Here is a 10,737-nt window from a genome sequence, read left to right as displayed (position 1 = left end):
TTACACCGCTTGAAAATCTGGGGAAACAGTTCTAGGTTCTAAAAGGTGAAGAACTGCAAGACTCATAATCAACTTTTTAGAGTAAGGAGAGTGTAAAACGTGCCTGCATACAAATTAGGAATCCAGTAACAGAAAGCACGTCATACTTCTGGATACACTCTGAAAACTAGTCTGATGGATAGTCCCCCAACAAGCACTTTTATGGTATGTGCTTTGTTATCTGATGGTTTTAAATGATCTTTCAAAAGTCAAGGTTTCAAACTTGATAGCTATAAGTTATTCAAGTTAACACATAACAGCAAAATGTTTATTACTTGTGAAAAGTGTTTTCTCTAAAGAATAAAAAATAGTGAATTGAAGACTCCATTAAAATAAAGTTGTTTTGGCTGGGCATGATGGCTTACGCCTATAATCCCAGCGCTTTGGGAGGCCGAGGTAAGAGGATTGCCTGAGCCCACGGGTTCAAGACCAGCCTAGGCATCTTGGAGAGACCTCATCTCTACAATAAAAAATAAATTTAAAAAAGAGTTGTTTCTAATCCAAGAGTAAAAGTGATAGTTCAAACAAAGGTGAATTATGACAAATTTTGGTTTCCATGTATACTGATAGCTACCAGAAATATTTTAAATGTATGTGTGCGTGTGTGTGTGTGTGTGTGTGTGTGTGTGTGTGTGTGTGTTTTATCTGACATTTTCAAATAAATTGGTCTGGATATTTTGTAAAATTGCAATAAAATGCCATTATTGTTTTCTCAGGTAAATCTGCAATATTTAGTAAGGTTGGTATAAAAACTTTCATTAATTGAAAATACACTTTCAGATTACTAGAAGAAGGGGAGTTAGACTGCTGAGACAAATATTTCTCATTCCATTTATAGAACATATTAGAGTTTTGGAATTTTGTTAGGCACACTTACATTCATACCAGTTTTTATTATAAAAATATATGAAGAATTAGCACACTGCATTTATTTTCAAGGAACTTATATAAAACCCTTATGATTTCAATCATTCCACTTTCAGATGTGTGGGTGTGTGTGCATGTGTGTGAGTTTGAAGCATTTGGAGGAGTGTTTGTTATATATGTATGCATTAACATATATATTATATCGATTTTCATGTATATAGGGTAGAGGATGAGGGAATGTACAACTTCTTCAGTGAATAATCATATGGTTTATATAGCCAAACTACACACTCTCTTCTTTACTTATCCTTCTAGTTAATTACACCTCTAAATGTGCACAGAAACAAAAACAAGACCTCTGCAAAATTATGGTAAGATTTATTATTTTGCATATTTAAGGGAAGAGTTTCAAACAGAGAAAAATCCAAAACTTCAAGATTGTTTAAGAATTTCACACTCAGTGATTTCTCTTTTATTAGCACAAATAATGTAAGTTTGCTCTCTATAAAAATATAAAAATATTAAAAGGAGATATAAAGACTATAACAGTGACTTTTATGTATCAATTTGGGTCATTGGGTGCCCAGATTTTTGACTGAACATTATTCTGGTTGTGTCTGTAAGGGTGTTTCTGGATGAAATTAGCATTTGAATTGGTAGACCGAGTAAAGCAGATTGCCCTCTCCAACATGAGTGGACCTCACCCAATCCACTAAAGACCTGAATAGAACAAAAGACTGAGTTAGGGAGAATTCTTTTGCTCTATCTTTGAGCTCAACCATTGATCTTCTGCCTTTGGACTTGTACTCAAAATTATGTCATTGGCTCTGCCAGTTCTCAAGTCTTTGAACTTAGACTGAAACTTATACTATCTCCACTCCAAAGTCTCAGTCAACAATAAAGCAAGTGCCATCAAAACCACAAAAAGATAACATGTCAAATTGTAAAATAAAACATATAGATAGATAAATAAAGAAAGAAATAAGAAAAAAGATAACATGCCATCCCAGTTAAAACAGCAGTTATCAAAAAGACAGAAAGTAAATGCTGGTGAGGATATGGAGAAAGGGGAGCACTCATACACTGCTGTTGGGAATGTAAATTAGTATAGCTACTATGGAGAACAATAAGGAGGTTTTCAAAAAAACTAAAAGTAGAACTACCACATGATACAGCATTCCCACTTCTGGATATTTATACAAAGGAAAGGAAATCAGCATATCAGAGAAATACCTGCACTCCCATGCCTATTGCAGCAGTACTCACAACAGCTAAATGTCCATCAATAGGTAAATGAATAAAGAAAGTATGGTAAATATATACAATATAATACCATGCAGCCATAAGAAACACAATCCTGTCATGTGCAGCAACATGGCTGAAACTGGAGATGACTATGTTAAGTGAAATAAGCCAAGCACAGGAAGACCAATATTTTGTTTTCATTCATATGTGGGAGCTAAAATAGTGGATCTCATGGAGGTAGAAACTACATTGATGGCTACCAGAGTCCAGGAAGGGTGAGATAAGGGGAAACAAAGAGAAGTTGGTAAGTGACCACAACAATACAGTTAGGTAGAAGACATAAGTTATAGAATTCAATAGTACAGGACAGGAAAAGGATAATTTAAAACAATTTATTATATATTTTTAAATAGTTTGTAGCATTGGAATGTTCTCTGTTGGGAGCGGATGTGATGTGAGGAGCAGATGAGCACTGTCACTATAGCAGGCCTTGAGTAAAGGCCTAAGCAAAGGCAAGGTCTCACTTAATGGCCCCAAGCTCGTAGGCAAGGTCTCATTTGGAAGCTCTGCATCCTAACCAAAGGCAGGCTATGAGGGATACAGCCTGCTACACGAAACGGTGTCTCAGATGCCCACACATCCGGGTGCACATAGCATAAATAAAGCCTTAGCTACAACAAGATAACTGCAAAACAGCTCGCCTTTAGGTAGCAACAAATTCCATTATGGCTCCCTCACAGACTTTGAATCCCTTCCAACTTTCTTTGTGCTTAATTATAAAATAAACATGCTGAGCTAGTTCGGGGTCACTTCTCCTCCATCAGAGGAAAGTGTCCCACCTGGCCCCAGCTTTTCTTTATGTCTTTGTGTCTGTGTCTTTCTTAATCTCTCCCAACTCTCTCTTGGGACCCTCAAGGCAGCCGCATGGGCAGCGGCAGTTCTCAACACAAAGAAAAGAGAAATGCTTGAGGTGATAAATATCCCTGTGACCCTTATTTGATCACTATACATTCTATACATGTATCAAACTATCACATGCACTCCAAAAATATGTATGATTATATCTCAATGAAATTTTTTTTAAAAAGACAAGCACCTACACAAGCATTGTTTTCCTCTATTTTTTAACAATAGAGTTAGCTTCTCTGAGTCTTTCGATAACTTGCAATTATCTACTTAAGACACATTTAATTATCTTCATCTTTTAACCTCGAGAAGACCAAAAAAGCCTTCACAGGATGTGAGACAAGTGTGGCAATGCTTTTCCAAAGCTGCATGTTGATTTAGACACCCAATTGTTTTGGGGGAGTACATGATGGAAGGAGAGGGGTTGAATCAATAGCAGAGACTTCAGCAGGAAATGAACCAAGACAGTCTCTCTTGGCTTTGCCATGTCTGTTCTCGTGTGAAAGATCAGTCCTCTTTCCTAATACTCTAACTTTAGCTTTGTGTCTGAATGAAAGATCTTTTGCTTTCCTGAGAGATTGTTTCGGTCCTTCCATGAGTTTCTCAAATTGAGCCTCTTTTCTACATTTTTACAGTCTCTGACTTTGAATTGTCTTCCTTTATGCCATACAGAGAGAGTTTTGCAATTGAGAAATCTCTACATCACTCGCTCTCTCAAACATCTGTGTTACTCTTTAAAAGTTCCTGGAAAAAAACAATTAATTAGGACAAAAACAAAAATACAAACTCTTTATCCCAGTGCTCCCTCCTCTATCTGGTACTTACGGCCTCATCTCATGTGGCCCTTAGGCCTCACCTTCTGGCATCTCTTCAACCCCAACAGCCAGGTATGTTCTGCTCTCCTCCCTCATCAAAGATTTTTGAGGATCTGTGTCCACAGCCTCCGAGTGCAGCCATACCTGGATAAGCTGATGGTCCCTCATCTAAATATTTGGAAGCCGGGCTCGGTGGCTCAGCCTGTAATCCCGCGCCTTTGGGAGGCTGAGGTGAGTGGATTGCCTGAGCCCGCGGGTTCGAGACCCGCCTGGGCAGCGAGACCTCATCTCTACAATAAATCAAAAATTAGCCGGGCATGGTAGCGCATGTCTGTAATTCCGGCTACTCGGAAGGGTGAGGCGGAAGGATCGCCAGAGCCCAGCAGGTCGAGGCTGCGGTGGCCGGGAGCAGCCACTGCACTCCAATCTGGGCGACTCCAACTCAAAAAATAAATTAATTAATTAATTAAAAATAAATAAATAAATATATGGAAATAAGTGGCCTGATTTATGTCCCTGACAAATGACCTAAATATAAGACACATTCAACTGTCACAGATCTTAATCCATCCCATCCCCTACTTGGTTGTGTTCTTAGTCTTTCCGTTTGTCATTTACTTAGCAGAGTCAACAGATGCTGCCGAGCTCTAAGAACTATAATAACAGGAGAATTCGTCATCAAGAAGACTGCACATACGGTTATTGCAGTTGATATAGATGCCAGTAAAATGTGGAACTGTTTAATTCTTTAATTTATCATCTGCCCATCTTGTAGTGAAGCTGCTTTGATATTTAATATCATATTGTAAAGCTCTGTATTCGGGAGAGAAAACAGACAGGAAACAGATGTTTCCAAGTGACAGGCTGGTAAAGGTGAGGTTAGTGAAGATACCTGATTGACAACCTGGTACTGGAATATGGCAGTCATATTTTGTGTTTCTACAGTACCATTCTTCATAAAACTCAAAGGAATTAGATGTGACTTTTTATGATCTGCAAAATTCCTACAAATGAACACTAGATTTTATTTTTAGAGCTAAATTACCAAGAATGTTGTTCTTAAATTGTTAAGTACATGTATGTTATATATTGCACACCCAAATATTGCCTGGTTTAGAATGGGTATAGTCAGATGATAGAGCTGGAGCTAGAGAGAGAGAGAGAGAGAGAGAGAGAGAGAGAGAGAGAGAGAGACATAGGGATATAACCCATCCTCAATGTGATGGAGAAGATAAAACCAAAAATAATATCAATGGAAACGTAGAAAGCTATAGCATAATATAAGCAAGTGCTGCAGTCATTAGCATTCTTTCAAAAGAAATATAGTTTACATTTTTACCTAGACTTCAGCACATCTAATACACAACAATAATTGACAGTCATAAGAGCAAGTAGAAGGCACTGCAAATTTCTAATATATCTCCAGAGTTGTCAAAGAAATAGTAAATTATTAATTCACTCAGGACGAAAGTAAGATTAATTTTAATTTGTGCCTCAATATCTTTTCTGTATTTATTTGGGAAAATTTCCCAGAGGTTGTCAGTTTTTGTTTGACGTTTGAAAGAGAATACATATATAAAGTAAAATAGAGAATAATCAAAGCAGTAAGGTGAATTGAATGCTTTTTATTTAATTTTTCTACTTTCATTTGTTTTTTATTTTAACTTGCTTTTCAACTTAAAAAATAAAAATTGTGCATACACATGGGAGAATAATCTAAAAAGGAAAAGCAATATGCAATGAAAAATGAAATGCTATCAAAATCCAGACCAATAATTATTTCCATATCCTTTGTGTATTGTTCATTTATACACACATCTGTATCTGTTGTATATATGTGTGTGTATAATACATATTTATGTATACGTGTGTATGCATATGAGTATATATATATGAATGTTATTTTTCATAGTTGAAGGATATTATACACAGTCTTCTATACCTTATTTTTTATTTCAGTAGCTTATCTTGGAATACTTTCCAGAGTGTCACATATAGATTATAATTTCAAAGCAATTCTTTTTATGGCGATACCATAAGTTTTTTTTACTAGTCCTCAATTATGATCACTCATGTTGCTTCCAGACTTTCATTTTATAAATAGTACCAAAATGAACCTTTGGGTCTGTAGGGCATATACTATAATATATAGGGAACTTGGATATCTAGATTTGGAATTGCTATATCAAACTTCTTTCCAAAAATGTTGCCCCAGTTTATATTCCCACCAATAGTCATGTGAGTGAGTCTGTTTTACCCACATCTTTGCCATTACTATGCATCTTTTAAAACTCCTGAAACAACAAACTAAAACTGTTTAAATTTGTCAATTAATATTACAAATATTGTTGAGAACATTTTTATGTATAAGCATATAGTATTATTTCTTCCGTGAAATACCTGTTTATATTTTTTGTCCATTCTTTCTGCCAGGATCTTGGTCTCTCACTAAATTGTAAAAACTTTTCAAATACCAGTCAAATTTATGCTTCCTTTCTCTCTCTCTCTCTTTCTTTCTCTAACCTTCTCTCTCTTTCTCTCTCTGGGTAAGATAGATAGATAGATAGATAGATAGATAGATAGATAGATAGATAGATAGATAGAGGTATATGAGGGGACACACACACACACACACAAACTGGAATTACCTTTCAGAGGACAAGTCCCTTGTAGTACAGACATCCCCCACCAGGAAAGTGTTCTAGGAATCATCAGCATCATCAGTATACCAGCTACTGCTGTTGGGAGACCCTGCATTTGGCTTCAGTTAATTTTTTTTGGGGGGGGGGAGATTCTTTCAATGCCTTAGCTCATGTCACAATGAGTGATATACAAGTGCGCCTGCCCTGATTGAGTGTTTAGCAGTTTCTGATCAAAAATAGAAGGGCCCACATGCCCCATGCTCCCTATTCACCCCATGTAGCCCTGAGTAACTTTTTGTTTGTTTGTTTCCCTGGAGGAAAAATGTCCTCAAAGGGAAAACTTTTGCTGATGTGGAAGAGGTGAAACAAAAAATAGCAGAAGCACTAAAAGGCATCAAAATTGATGAGCTCAAAAACTGTTGAGAGCAGTGAAAAAAAGTCTTGATAGGTATATTGCATCAAACAGAGAGCACTTTGAAGGTGACTGAAGTCTAAACATGAAAGAATAAATACATGGAACAAACTATGCCACCCACTGAAACGGGACTAGATTAAAAAATATATAGATAGCACATGTACACAATGGAATATTACACAGCCATAAAGAAGGACAAAATTATGGACTTCGCAGCAACTTAGATGGAATTGGAGTCTATCATACTCAGTGTTCTACCACAGAAACAAAGAATTGAGTAGCACATGTTCTTACTCATAAGTGGACCCTGAACATCTATATAATACTACAAAAAAGGGATTGACAGTAGTGGGATACAGTCAGGGGAAGGAGACACATAACATCAATAATGGTGCCTGATCCTAATCCAGATGAAGTAAGGTCCAATGGGAGGCCCAAAACTTCATCTGTACTTAAATCACTTATGTATGCAATTCTGACCTGTATCCCACAGCTTTAAAATAAAATAAGATAAAATTTAAAAATAAATAATTAAAAAAGAATAAATATACAATTTTTAATAAATAAATTCCAGGGTTTTGGGGGGTCTCCTCTGCTACAGAGAGCATGAGAAAGAGAATATATACTGGGGTGCCAAAAAATGTGTATACATCTTAAGAAATGTTATCTATGTGTTACTTTTCAAAGTTGAAATGAATTACAATAGCAATAGTATAATATGCTGTTTGCCATTTTCTTTGAATGTCCTGTCTGTCTTATGGTGCTATCATTTATTTGATTAAAGCCATCTTTTGAGTGGACATCATACTTAAAATGTGTATACACTTTTTGGCACCCATTATATTATATTATGTCATATTATATTATGCATATATAATGTCTTGCATTAGTTTTTTTTTACTTTTCCTGCTATTTTTGGTGGAAATTATTGCTTTTCAAATTTATATTATCAAATTTATCAATTTCTTCTTTATGGTATCTGAATTTCTGCATTATTTAGAAATGCCTCAGATTCTTTAAGATTATCTTTCAAATTTCATCTCATCTCTTCTAGTCTGAATGGTTCCCCCCCTTTTCTATACTTAAATCATTGATGTAAGTACAGTTATTTTTGCTGGAATAAGTGAGCTTATGACTTTTTTTCTTTTTCTCAAATTGTTAGCTATTTAACTCAATACATAGATGGAGCGATCTTTGTGTTTGGAGTTGGTTTAAATTGCTATCTTTATTAGAAACAAAATTTTGATACATACTGAAGACAATTTCAGAATGTTCCATTAGTCTATTGGTTTATCTATAATGACCCATCTATATTAAACTTTCATTATTATTGCTTAATACCATGCTTCCATATCAGGCACACTAGTGCTACCTCAAAACTTTTAGAAATGTTTTGCTAATTCTCACCTATTTTTCCCATATGAACTTAATGCATATGAATTTGTATAAAGCACATATACTTCTAAAGGTTAATAAACATATAAGCCGGGCTCGGTGGCTCAGCCTGTAATCCTGCGCCTTTGGGAGGCTGAGGTGAGTGGATTGCCTGAGCCCACGGGTTCGAGACCCTTCTGGGCAACTTGACGAGACCTCATCTCTACAATAAATCAAAAAATCAGCCAGGCGTGGTAGCGCATGCCTGTAATTCCGGCTGCTTGGAAGGCTGAGGCGGAAGGATGGCCGGAGCCCAGCAGGTCAAGGCTGCGGTGTCCGGGAGCGGCCACTGCACTCCAGTCTGGGTGACAAGTGAGACTCCAACTCAAAAATAAATAAATAAATAAATAAACATATATCATTTAATGTATTATGTATAAATGCACATATATATAAAATGTGTTTACTATATATAATTTATTTTATATGATTATATAATACAAATATTATATATATACTTGTTTCAGATAGATTTTTGGATAAAAGTCTTTATGTTTTTAAGATATATACTCACATCTGCAAATTATTGTGCTTCTTTCTTCTTAATTTTTAGTTCACATTTTTTATTTTTGTCCAACTGAATTAACTAGTGATTTCATAACAATGTTAAATCATAATAATGACAGTGAGCGTTCTTATCTTGCACTGACTTTAATAGGTTTTCTCCTAATGTTTTTATATGAATCAAGGGACTGGTACATGACTGAAAATATTTTTTTATATAATAAATTTATGAGAACTTTTTTATTACCCATTTTCATCAGAATAGACATTGAATTTTATCAGATTCATTTTGGTAAACAATGATCACGTAGCTTATATCCACTCTGATTTATTATTATGGCAAACGGCATTAATAGATACTGAGTCATTCTTGTATTTTGCAGAATTAACCAGTTTTAAGATTCATAATAGTTTTGAAATTTGATAATATTACAAGGCATTCATTCTTCAGCAATGAATATCAACACTGGACAGAGATTCCAATATTAGGGTCAAGAGCTTTGGAGCTGAAATGCCTTGAATGAGCTTTATAGTGTGGAGGTGTGTTGATTTATTCATTGAGACATTTGTTCATCTAAGAGAAAGGCATTACTCACATGTCAAATCCTGTTTCTGATGTCACATAACCTAGATATTTGCTTTTTTCTCACTTTGCTCATTAATGAAGGCATTTGTGCTTGTTCTTGCTTATACCCCTCTGATATTTTTAAAATAGTTTTCTCGAGGACTTGTAAGCAAATGAAATTAGTCACATTTGATCTGATAGTAAAAGATTATAACCCTCCTTCACATATTTTCAACAAATTTTTTTGAAAAAATTTAGAGATTTATGTTTACTTGGTAACAAAAGCCCACTTTTTTATTAATTTAGACACAACATAATAGGATCATTGGAGCAATAAAGGTAAGAATTTTATGTGCACATTTTTGGATCTCTCTCCAGTGTTTGACCGCATCTTCCTTTAATGTTCCAGGTGAAATGGATTCCTAAATATTAAATTTCTGCCACTGCCCTCATTCTTCAGAAAACACCAAAGAATACTATTTAGTCCGAGTGATTACCTGGTTTAAACATAATATAAGAAAAAAATTTGTTTAACCTCCAAAAAAAGAACAAAATATAATTAATTGGAAAATCATGACAGTTGGAATTGCTTTTAAGCCATCAGTAGTAGACTTACCATAATGACATTTTCACTCTTTAAAAAGAACATACTAAATTCAGAATTTTTGTTTTTAATATTTCTAACTCTAAGAACAAAAAAACCTTTGAGGACGTTTCTAATGTAGAACAAATGTTTAGGTCAGTGTCAATTTGTCATAACTAAGTTTGTATTGATTTATAAGTAAATCAATATTCATTGTTGGGCTTTGTCATGATAGATATGTAGCAAGTACCGTGTTTTGGTATATTTTATCTCCTGTAGGGTTATTTAAAGACAACTTGGAAAGGGTGCAAGGTGAACTAGCTTTCCTACCTTACCTGGGTTTTGTGAAGAAAGACTCTCCTATGAAAAAGCATAACCTAAGGCTTGACCTGGAAACAGATTGCTTAGATTTTACTAATCCATTCTAATGCTTAAAAATTAGAGTAAAAGTGACCTCAGAGTTATAACAGTAGAAATGTCATTTTGCTCACATGTGCTTTTTTAAAAGATCCATTTACATGAAATTCCTATGCACTGCCCTCCTCAGCACAGCTAATAGTATGGGTGATAAATGTTAACTCTACCACTCATCCCCAATGGAGTTCACATTGTAGACAATAAAAGTCTGGCATCTCTGAGGAGTTGAATCTCCAGTAGAAAATACTTGATGGCCGGGCTCGGTGGCTCAGCCTGTAATCCCAGCACTTTGAGAGGCTGAGGTA

This window comes from Carlito syrichta, unplaced genomic scaffold (assembly GCF_000164805.1).
Source record: "Carlito syrichta isolate Samal-C Ts95f unplaced genomic scaffold, Tarsius_syrichta-2.0.1 Scaffold308322, whole genome shotgun sequence".
NCBI classification, from domain to species: domain Eukaryota; kingdom Metazoa; phylum Chordata; class Mammalia; order Primates; family Tarsiidae; genus Carlito; species Carlito syrichta.
This window is presented reverse-complemented; position numbering follows the sequence as displayed.